General features: G+C 41.0%; 1 long non-coding RNA gene across 1 annotated transcript; it reads left to right on the forward strand.

Annotated features, from left to right (window-relative positions):
• The first annotated feature begins 6,785 nt into the window (after positions 1 to 6,785).
• LOC117863875 (uncharacterized) lies at positions 6,786 to 8,746 on the forward strand. The gene is made up of 4 exons (XR_004642311.2): positions 6,786 to 6,923; positions 7,003 to 7,116; positions 7,906 to 8,259; positions 8,471 to 8,746. It is a non-coding gene; the product is annotated as an uncharacterized lncRNA (long non-coding RNA).
• The last annotated feature ends 3,129 nt before the right edge of the window (positions 8,747 to 11,875 follow it).

Raw genomic sequence — 11,875 nt, forward strand, 5'->3', positions numbered from 1 at the left:
GAACTTGCTTTGATTTGTATACATTGGGTAAGTGGACAATAGCGGCTTGTAGCGGACATGAAACTTGTATGTTGTAGATATGGACAGTAGCAGCTTGTAGATACATTTTGAAGTAGATTAATGCCTTCTAATATGAAATTTGTGAGTTCAATAGATGCTTGAAATTGATTGGAACTCGGAGAACACTCGGGTGCTATGTATGTTGTTTGATGAACAAGTTGAAAAAGAATCGACTAAACACACACTTGAATGCACTTGGTTATGTTGAGATTGAGAAAGGGTTTAAAGATAGGATTGGAATTGTGGCAACCAAGGTTCAGGTTCAGATCAAGAATAAATGGGATAAGTTGAAGGAAGATTTCAAGGCATGGAAGAAACTTTGATGGATCAACTTCGGAATCAAGCTTTGTGACTATGGACACCTTTCCTTATAGTATGGATACATCCATTGCCCTAGCATGGAATTAGTGTAATGAATATTGTAATGACCTTATTTTGAAACTATGAACTTATTTCGTAATTTCAGTTCTAGGCAAATGACATGTAATTTATTATTATTTTAGACTTCACTGCATGTACTTTCATTTCATATTTGTGAGAGGTAGTTCAAGTCGAACTAGGGGCAAGAATGGCAATCTACTCTCAAACTTCTTTTCCCCATCAAACAGCTCCAACTCCACCTAGAGTTGGCTCCACCTGGAGTTTTAGAGTGGAGCAGCTCCACCCAGAGTTGGAGTCATGCCAAACAGGACCTTAAGCACCAGCCCTGCTCACCCTCCGCGCCCGCGTCCTCCTTCCTCATCGTTTCCCTCCCGTGGCTACTCCAGCAACTCGATTTGGAGGGCCAGACGGGAGAGTGCCGTGTCAGGCGGAACCGTGAAATCGATGCCGTGACTTGAGATAAGTCTGGCCGGTTGTGGGGCCGCATTGTCATTGTGACAGGGGTAGTTTAGCCATTGAAAATAGTAGGAATTTGCTGTTCAGATTGTGGGCCCACCTAGTTAGTGAGAAGCCACTGTGAGAGAAGTGGCATTCAAGGAAGGTAAAATTTAAAACAGTGGCAGTCAAGGAAATTTGAGAATTTGGATGGCAACAAAGGAAGTTCTATAAATTGTAATGGCACTTAGGGAATTCTCTCAAGATGGAAGTTAAAGCTCTACCTCCGATCTCCATATTACAGAATAATGCATTTGACAAAAAAACTATAATGGATTGAATACATCTACTTGAATACTTGATCATTGCATGTTGATATATATACTTCCTGACCATCATTATATAGAGATCATGATAATATGATTTTAATTTCTATCTAGTTCTTTCTATGCACTAGCTAGTGTGCACATCCGTCGTTACGAATAACAATTATTATTCCACTCCAGCATGTTAAGCCCTATTTACTGATCTGTTCCACACTTTGAATTCCATGCCGAATTGTGAGAAAAAACTGGCAGCATCCCAAATAGTAAAATTTGTCAAGACACAGTGGACTGTTTGGATAGGTGCAGGGGCACCCAATGCAAACTAGAGCTCAACAATACAGGACTTCACCTGTTGGCAACTGGAGGCACTATGGCCAAAAAGCACTTATGCATGTGTTTAGATAAAGCATAGATAAAAGCATCATAAACCAAATTAATCACCTTGTTTCCCAGCAACAAAGTACTTTCCCTTCAAAAAAAATATTACCATCTTAAGTTTCATCAAGTTTATGCAAAGAGTACCAATATTTATGATAACAAATTAGATAGTTTGACTTAGGATAAAGCTAGAGTGACACTCTTTTTGGACCGGTTATTCATATATGCAAGAAGGTGCTGGTTATCATACAAAAGTTGAATAATTTTGTCAACCACATACCAATTGTTGCCCATATTTTCTTCAAAACACCAAATTCAAGAACTGAGTTATTATTAGGAGTCATCAAATCAGTCCATGATAACAATCACTGTGAGAAATACACCAAATTAAACAAACTAAACCAAACTATGGATCGCCTGATAGTCCTTAGAACATGCCACATGCATGACCCGCAAGCACAAGTTTCAATTAATGAGTTGCAGCTTATACACAATCATGCACAGCATAAACATAGCATAATCATCCCTAGACCATGAAATTTCAAAGAACAATATGAATAGCATAATCATCCCTAGACCATGAAATTTCAAAGAACAATATGAATGTGCTCCACATGCTCTTCCTCCTCAAAAAAGATAGAGTTCATGAGGTACGTGAAGTATGCCGATGCATTAGTTAAGCCAAAAGACATGACGATATAGTCGTATCAGCCCATAACAAGTAGTAAAAGTCATCTATGGAATATCCTCAGTTTTGATCTTGATTTGGTGATAACCAAAATGAAGATCAATCTCAGAGAAGAATTTGGTTCTAGCACGTTGATTGAAGAGAGTATCGATCCGGTTATTTGTTCATCAAGGTGACTTCATTTAAAGTCAATAGTGTACACATAACTGTAGACTCTCATCTCTTTTCTTCAAGAATAAGGCCAAACAGACCCAAGGTGAGGAACTCGGTTAAATACAACTCTTGCAACTATAATTCTAACTCTATCAACTCATTAGGTGGCATTTGATAGGGTTGACAAGAAATTGGGGCCATGTCTAGGTGGAGCTCTATGATGAACACTACTCGATCGGGAGGCATTCTTGAAAACTCTTCAGGAAAGACATCCAGCAATTCATTGACCACCAGAATTTCCTCTAATAATTTGGAAGTATTGAAGCATTATGAAGAATAACTTAGGCCCCATTTGATTTCCATGCCAAAATACAATCCATGGCCTAGAAGGATGTCTCAATTCCACAATTCATGGGTTATAATGGATAAAGCCATGATTATTTGAGCCTGTAATGAGATCCAAGTCACTAAGGTCAATAGTGGTGAGTTGGGCTAGAAAAGTCATCCCCAAGGTTTCCAACTTGGCTATATTGACTACTTGTTTGGTGACTAAGGTCTTCCCAGGACCATCAATGTGAAAATGTACTTGAACTTCTCTAACTAGAAAGGCTTGTTGCATGGGAAATTCTTGCTAACGGAAAGAATGCAATGCACCCGAATAAATTAAAGTTCTTGCAAGGATTGAGTTGATTGGTGCATCTATGCCCAAAATGCATGCTTGGACTCCTTTTGTGTCAATCATACCCCCTGTGGTAGGCAAGATAATAAATAGCTATGCCACCAAGAAATCACAATATCTTCAAGTTGATGAGCACCACATGCGGTCTTCTCATGTTTATGACAAACAATGAGGCTAAACTTTTGCTCCATCTCTAGAATCGAACGGTCGGCTTCCTAAGAGTCCTTTGTGTGGGGAACATCCCAAGTTAAACAAGCTAAGCCAAATTATAGACCACTCCACTAATTCATTGTAACCCAATAACCCTGGTAGTCTTGGAACACACTATTTGCATGCTCCATGAGCACAGTTTACTAAGTTGTAGGCCATACAGAAATATCCACATCACACGTCACATAAATAAACTTAAGTGAAGGTACAAGGTGCATAATTTCAACATGACAATATCAAAGTTCACATGCAACATAATAGTTCCTATCACCCCGCGCATCTCTTACTACTACATTAGGTCTAAATGTCCCTGCCATCACATTGACTTACGTAAAAGAGAGGTAGCCATACACCATATCAGTATTACAAGCAGATGACTTAACAGTAATAGCATGAGTACATTTTGTACTCCGCAAGGTCAACTAGCATAGGGTTAGCTATGTATTTTTTTTTGCATAAAAGCATTTTCCCATACATCTATGTCTCTAGATCAATCAGTCTTCGGCAAGCTCTTCTCATAACTCTACAATGGTGTGCAAGGTACAGAGCATGCTCATGGCTGAGAGCATGGCAATTTGAATTGATCAACAACCCTATAGGGGTGTACAACAAGAACCACATGACATGAGAGCATCGTCTATATGACTCATTAGTATGTAAGCATCTCTATAGCTCGCGAGCAGTGGTGCCCTTTCCACCTCTCTATTTCTACCAATACTAAGCAAAATTAAGCATTTAACACGACTCACATCAAGCATACTTCGAGGCACTAGTATATTGCCCGTGCTAACGCTACAGAAACATATCAACTTGAATAATGTTTAATAAACTCCTAGTTTACTTAGAACTAGTAAAGCTGTGGGAAACAATTGATAGAGAAACTTACCGATTGCCTGGAATTAGTAAAGCTGTGGGAAACAATTGATGCACAGAGGTCTGCAGTTAACCTGATTCTTCGTGATATCAGGAATATTAGTAGGAGCTTCGGTGAGTTCACCTTTGTTTATGCAACTAGAACTTGTAATAGGGTGGCTCATGTGAGTGCTAGACAGGTCTCACACGATCATGTTGCGGAGGAGTGGCATGGTAATCCCCTGCTGGTGTTGCGTGACCTGCTAGCGAGTGATTGTAACCAGGTTTTGACTTAATCAATGAAGCTCCTGTTATCTCAAAAAAAAAAGAGCAACTTACAGAATACATATTTGTAATTGCAAATAATTTATATTTTCATTTATTTTTATACCATCTCACCTGCGAGAATCCTCATTAGTCCATCCCAACATGATGTCCTGACCTAAAATCACTCGGAAGGACAGAGAAGCGTAAGAACCTACACTCAAAGTGCCTGTCCAATCCAAATGCATTATTAATGAAACTGAAGAAGAGATCAAGTGAATCTACGTCAAAAGAAACAGCTAAAGCTATCTGGTTGGATGCAAGTACTTAGAAAAACAGTTATCCTCCAAAGAAGCTTCAGTTCTCTTTTTTCGTTGAAGCTTCAGTTTAAACTGAAATGTTCCGAGGCAAGAAGAATGGCACTACTACTTGCAGAAGTTGACATGGAATGGCTATGATTTCTATAAGTAGAGTTCTTGGTTTGACAGAAATTCTACAGACAGGAACATCTGAAAACTTGGGCTTAAAGTGCATCATAGCCCTAATGGAAAGAGAGTAAGAAACATACAAGTGTAATTATATTTATAGGAGTAAGATTTCTAACATAAAATGGCACATCCCTGCAAAATCAGAAAAATTATGAACCCACAAAAACAATACATCAATTTGATGCGACCCTGCGGACTGTATCCATGCAAATCAGTTCATAAAAATTGAGAGCAGGTATATGAATAAAATTTAACCATGTTCTATGCAATATAATTCTATGTATATGAATACAAGTTCCTAATCAGAAAATAGGAGTTCCAAGAGGCATCATGGTGGAGCAGGTACCTCAGGCGGATGGCTGATACCTGCGGAAAGCTGCATGTCTCTTTACAATCTGGGCAACAGAGGCATCAGCAAACATTTTTAATTACTTGGAAGCAGTTGAAATGTGTCCAGCTGTGTATACATGCCTCTTGGAACTGGGAAAGCATCTAATTGCACAGAAACAAAAGAATATGTATGAAAGTATAGAAATTTGAAAGGTGTAGCATACCCAAAATAGAGGAGCTCAAGTGTATACTTTGCAATGTCACCAAAGCAATTAGCGAAATGGTAAATTCTTTAAGCAGAAGTGAGTAAAGTTCAGAATAATAATAATAATTGGCTCACCAATTGTGCTTGCACATAACATCCAATTCCTCTAAGAAATTCCCCTGAAAAGAAAACACACAACAATGAATGGCCATGACCAAATTGAGGATTGAGGTGGCAACTGGAACACAGCATTTTAATTTATAACAACATATTTCACAAGATCTTTTCTTTAGAAGTTACACAGAATAAGATCAATGGCTACTGCTTGTTCCATGTGTTTCATCAATTTTCTAGTCCATGATTGGACTATTGGTCATGCAAAATTAGCAGTGCAAACCCCACACGCCAATAGTGGTGATTGACTTGCCCTTCCGAGCAGCATCGGCACTATACCGTCCACCATGACATTGTACCCGTCCTGTTGCGCCTTGAGCTCATCAAGAATCGGAAGCAACGCCTGCAACCAGCAGACGAAAAAGTCAGTTGAAGATCAGATCAAACCACAGCAGACACCACCAGGACCAAACCAAGAACTCACCTTGGCCTTGTACTTCGCCTAGAGGTCGTAGTGGATGCAGCGGAGCCCAAACTCTGCCACGACGGCCATGGCATTGCAAACAGATTCAGAACACAGCAGAGAATTGGCTGAACTTATATACCAACTCAGATTAATTTTTATGTTACTTACAATTCCAGAGATCAAGCTTAATTGGAAATATGGAATTTGCTTGCGATAGTTCAATTCAATAGGATAATGGCTTGAGCCAGAGCAATAAAGCCACCATAGGACAATGGCGTGCGTAATTCTTTTTAACTCTCAATACCATCTGTCACGACCCAAAGTTGTTAAACAAGCTTAACATGTTAACATGAGCATCATGAGCATCAATGCATAAGCATTCATTAAATTCATAAAATTGTTGTTTATTGTTGAAATTCAAACTTGTGAAGCAACTCAAATTTCTGCTATGCAGCTGTGCCTCTTGTTATTTTATTTAAATACTAGGTGCAATGTGATGATTTTACAGTATTTTCTTCTGAGTGATGTTTTCTTGTATTAAAATTCACTTAAGTTTCAGTTTTAGCTTTTTTCCATTGTCAATTGCGTGAAAACCTGAGCAGTTCTTGAGGCACGCCTAATACAAGAGGAGGCTAGGAGTCGGAGGGATGGGCCGGCGGCCGTGCGAGCGTGAGGTGGTGCTACAGTAATACGGGAACAGTAACGAACTATTGAAGGTTCTGTCCGTTTCCTATTCCCATACGTTTCCCCTCCCGTGGCTTTCTTTCTTCATTCGCCAAATCTAGTGCACGTCACGGCCCAGCTTCCTTTGTTGCCAGCAGAATATAGAGAATACAGAGAGGGAGAGTGATTTCTGGAGAGGAGAGGAGAGGGCAGAGGGAGGAGCGCCTGCTGGTGAGTATTTTCTTTTGGCTGTGAATCCTTGATCTCGCCCCCTTTGAATTGGTTGCTGCTGCTGCAATGGGATCTGAAGGGGAAGGTGAAGGCAGCAAGGGGAATAAGCAAAACGGAACAGAGATTGAGGAGTGGATCATGAAGATGTGTGCTGGATCATCGTGTGCTCACTGTTGTCTCTGTTTCAGTTAAGGTAAAACCCTAAGTGAGGCCATATTCTAATGCAGCACATGTAAATTAGATGTTTTCTTGGTCGTCGTAGTGTTGCTTGATGTCAATTAGAGTCAAGGTTCCAAAGGAGAATGTTGAATTGATTGTTTTCATAGACGCCTAGAAATTTCATATTATCAGGTGGTTGATCTAGAGATAACTTGATTTTTTTAGGCTCTGTAAATTAGGGAAAAAATTCATATGGATTCAAAGAACTTTATAAGTTTTCATTGGAACTAAGAATGACAATTTTAGACTTGGTGATTTAGGAGACATGGTGTGACTTTGGTGCCTGCAGATTTTTGTCAATATTCAGAACAGTTTTAGATCTATTCAATATTAGGCAAGCCTTCGTAGTGACCGGTTTTCTCTGGGCAATAGTTGGAAAAGTTGTACATAATTCCTTTGTCTTTCTTTGGAGTGGTGGATGACAATTTTTGGACCTATACTTGATGAGATATCGAGGTCACAAGTTGACTGCTGGAAAGGCAATAGTCCACTGATAGTAAACTGGTTTTTGTGATCTTAGCTATCCTTTACAAACATAATTGTTTCCCACACCATATCAATTATTTATTATGTTTTACATGCTTTCCATTGGCATATAGTACACAATTTTATGATACGTTGAACTGCAGACATGATTTATTTTAGAGTAAATTTCATGGCCAATCCTTAAACTATTGGACAATTCTTATCTAGGTCCCCATACTACAAAAATGCATTTACATATTCCTAATCTATTTCCGCCGATCGTTTGGGTCCAAATTAGCCACGACACGACCAAGCAACCGATGTGGCGCATCCACCATGGCTACAGTTCGCATGTGAGGTGCACGTGAGACAAAAGGGCGATAGATTTTAAGCGAAGAACCCCTCCCAGAAGGCTAGAAACTCACATTTCCTCCTCTTTCCTCCTCGTGTTTCCTTGTTGCCTCCGGAGGTGGAAGGGGAGTGGACTGGCGAGGGGTGGCTGATCGATGATGAGTGGCGACACTTCTAGAGTGAGTTCACCTGGTGAAAGGCGAAGGACTCCGGCGCCTAGTCGTCCGGGGCCTTTGCTGGCGGCAGAGGATGAAGATGGTCGCAAGATTGTGGCGGAAGGGAGAACCTGCCCCCATGTATGGTGAGCAAAAAAAATCCCAGATTTCCTTTGATTCAATGTTGCAACTTTGGTTTGGATTCAATTTAGCAGTTAGGGTTCCATGGGATTTTGTATTTTAGTTCAATTTTGCTCCTAGGGTTTCGATCTGAGTGTTGTACATGACTGTTAGGTTGATTTGATTTCAAATTCAATTCTTGAATGCTCTAATTTGTAATCACATTTTGTTTTGTAGGGTTTGGTAATGAAGAGTTTAGTCTAGAGGTGCATCATGGGGTTTTTTCATTAGGCAAGGGGAGAAACGAGCTTACATTGATGAGAAAATTAATTGGTTTGATCAGTGTGAGGCAGATACTTGGTCTCCTCTTTGGATAGATGATTTTCTTTGGATAGATGATTTCATTACTCAGCTTGGGTATGACAAGAATAGCCACCTAAAGGTATACTGGTTGTTGCCAGCGAAGACTCTTGCATATGGTTTGAGGTTTATATCCTTAGATAATGACACCAATGTCATGGTTTCTATTGTAGATAGGGTCAAAAATCTAGTTATTTATCTTGACCATGATGATAATATTGCTAGACTAAACTGTAGGGATACGAGGTAGGCTACACTAGCGCAAATCAAAATTTCTACCGCGTAAAACCAGGAAGAACTGCCGTATAAGGATCACGGGATTACCACTCGACGCACTACTGGTGCGGAAGATGTAGATTTGCGTCGATGCAGTGAAGACGATCAACGTAGTCGTACGTAGTCGATCACGTCAACGTCCAGCAGCTCCTCAGCAGCTCGTCCACGTGCAGCAAGATCGCCCTCGTGCCGCGGCTCGTCATCGGCTCGTCGGCGGCTCGTCGTGGCTCGTCGGCGGCTCGTCCAAGTGCTGCAGGCGCAACACCTCCAAGGTATCCACACGTGTAGGGAGGAAGCGTCGCAAGCCGGACTGCTAGATCCGCGAGTTGCAACAGGCGAGGGCGTGGGAGGCGCGGCAGATGTGTTTCGCCAAAAAGGTGTAAACCCTAGGGCGCCCCCACCCCTCTATTTATAGAGGTTCCTAACGGGCCTCTGGGTCCGAGGCCCATTAGTACTTCTAAACCTAATCCAACTCGGATCAGATCCGAATTGGGCTTCCAACCCCTTAAGTGTGTGACCCTATGGGTTCGGATACGTATAGACATGGCCCGAGTACTCCTACTCGGCCCAATAGTCGGTAGCGGCCTCTAGCAAGACGTGCCAACTCCTATACGCACACGAAGATCATATCAAACGAACCATCACAACATAATATACATGCTATTCCCTTTGCCTCACGATATTTGGTCTAGCTTCAAGCCGACCGCTCTTTCTCGATCCTGTGATTCGGAATCCCTTTGTAGGTTAACTCTTAACCGTACGTAGCATGGCCATGCATTTTCGGATCCGATCACTCGAGGGGCCCAGAGATATCACTCTCAATCAGAGAGGGGCAAATCCCATCTTGATTGACCATGTCTCATAGCATGCTTCTTGACAAACCCGAAAGCTACCTTTATAACTACCCTGTTACGGCGTAGCGTTTGATAGCCCCTAAGTAGGTCGATCCACATCTAGAATACATGCGACAATCTCAGGTCTAAGGACAAAGCGTATATGTTGTTTAAAGAGAGAACTACTTCTCGTGTTGGGTCAGTCGTAGCACATGTCTCCACATGTGTCCACATTATTAGTTCAACATCTCCATGTCCATGACTTGTGAAACATAGTCATCAACTAATACATGTGCTAGTCTAATATTCATGTGTGTCCTCACATGAACTCCGACTAGGGACAACTTTAGAATAACCATACAAGTAAAGAGTTTCACATACAATTCACATAATTGCAAATCAATTCAAGTAGCCTTTAATGGATATTCAGTGAACACAATATACAAATCATGGATACAAATGGAATATCATCACCTCTATGATTGCCTCTAGGGCATACCTCCAACATAAAGTGGGATGACATTGTTGTCAACTCTGTGGCAAGTTTGCCCAAGGTACTGAGCCCAAGGAAGGTGAACTCAGTGATGGAAGATGTGGTACCTGAAGAAGCTATAAGTGAAGATGATCCTGACTTTTTGGACAGTGACAATGAGATTGAAGATGGAGATGATGACCTTTTCATAGACAATGTCAATGAACACATAACTGAAGAGATTGATGGGAAGGAATGGAAAAAGGCAATTGGGAGTAAACTTAGGGGGTAGCAACTTGTTAATCAAGTGTTCTGGGTAGGTGAGGAACTTTCTACTGATGAAGAAGGCTTACAGCTACCAAATTCAGATGGGGAAGGCCCAAGTAGTAAGAGATTCAAGCCTTTTAGGACAGAGGATTTGGAGGGGCCAACATTCTTCATTAGGCAAACATTCAAAACAGTTGAGTTATTGAGGAAAGAAATCAGAGAATACAGTATTAGGAATAGAGTTGCTATCTTGCTGCCAAGAAATGACAATACTAGAGTGAGGGCCCACTGTTCTGATGGTTGTCCATGGACACTTTATGCATCAAAGACAGTAGAGCCAAATGTTTCTTTGTGAAGATATACAATAGACAACACAATTGTCAGAAGGAGTGGGTATTGAAGAGGTGCACCTCTAAGTGGCTAGCTGAGAAGTATATGGAAGCATTTAGAGCAGATGATAAGATGACACTTAGAAATTTCACAAGAACAGTTCAAAAGGAGAGGAACTTGATCCCTTCTAGGTCCAAGTTATCCAGGGCAAGGAGGCTTGCATGGAAAGCCATATATGGTGATGAAATGAAGCAATACAATCAGCTATGGGATTTTGGACAAGAGCTCAAAAGGTCTAATCCTGGAAGTACATTCTATCTGACCTTTCGAGGAAGTGCATTAAGTAAACTGTATATGTGTGGGGACCTCCCTTTGGGAGTCCCGCTGATCACCTGTATTAGTCCCTGGATCAGTAGGCTAATACAATTACCATTACAATTCAATATTTTAAGCAATAAAAGGCGTATAATTTAATAAATGAAAGGTTTTTACATTAGCACACTGAAGGGAAGCGCAGGTGCCCATCCACTAACAAGATGGTCTACAACACTTGGAGACCTCTATGATAAAAGCAACGCTGAGTACTCTTATGGTTGTTACTCAGCAGATCCCAACCTTAACTAGTATATTATGCAATATGGGAGGTGATCAAGGAATATGGTTGAGAGGCAAAACCTATGCCTAAAGCATCTCACATATGCAAAGTGGATTTAAAAGGTGAGTTTTTATAAAGACTCTCTAAGGTGATTATTATTATATTAATGAAGGTTGTGGTCCTGGAGGGGGAAGCTGCCTCCCCTACAAGTCCCCAAGTTTTAACTCTAGAATCCAGTCCACGACCTTCATCCGGCATTCTTATCACACTAATTCCCACCCAAAGACTAATTATGGGGGCTTTTACCAGGTGGGCTCATAACTGTGAGCCTCAGCTATCGATAGATCAAACTCTGCGTAGAGGTGTGCACATCCATATGTTCGATTAGCCCATACCTTGGCCTAAGGCGGACTGACCTTCGAGACCCATGCCCGCCCACATCTATCTCTAAACAGCATTCCCTAGGTCCATCCATGGATATACTAGGGTCTAAACAAGGGACACTAACC

Source organism: Setaria viridis, chromosome 1 (assembly GCF_005286985.2).
Source record: "Setaria viridis chromosome 1, Setaria_viridis_v4.0, whole genome shotgun sequence".
NCBI lineage: Eukaryota > Viridiplantae > Streptophyta > Magnoliopsida > Poales > Poaceae > Setaria > Setaria viridis.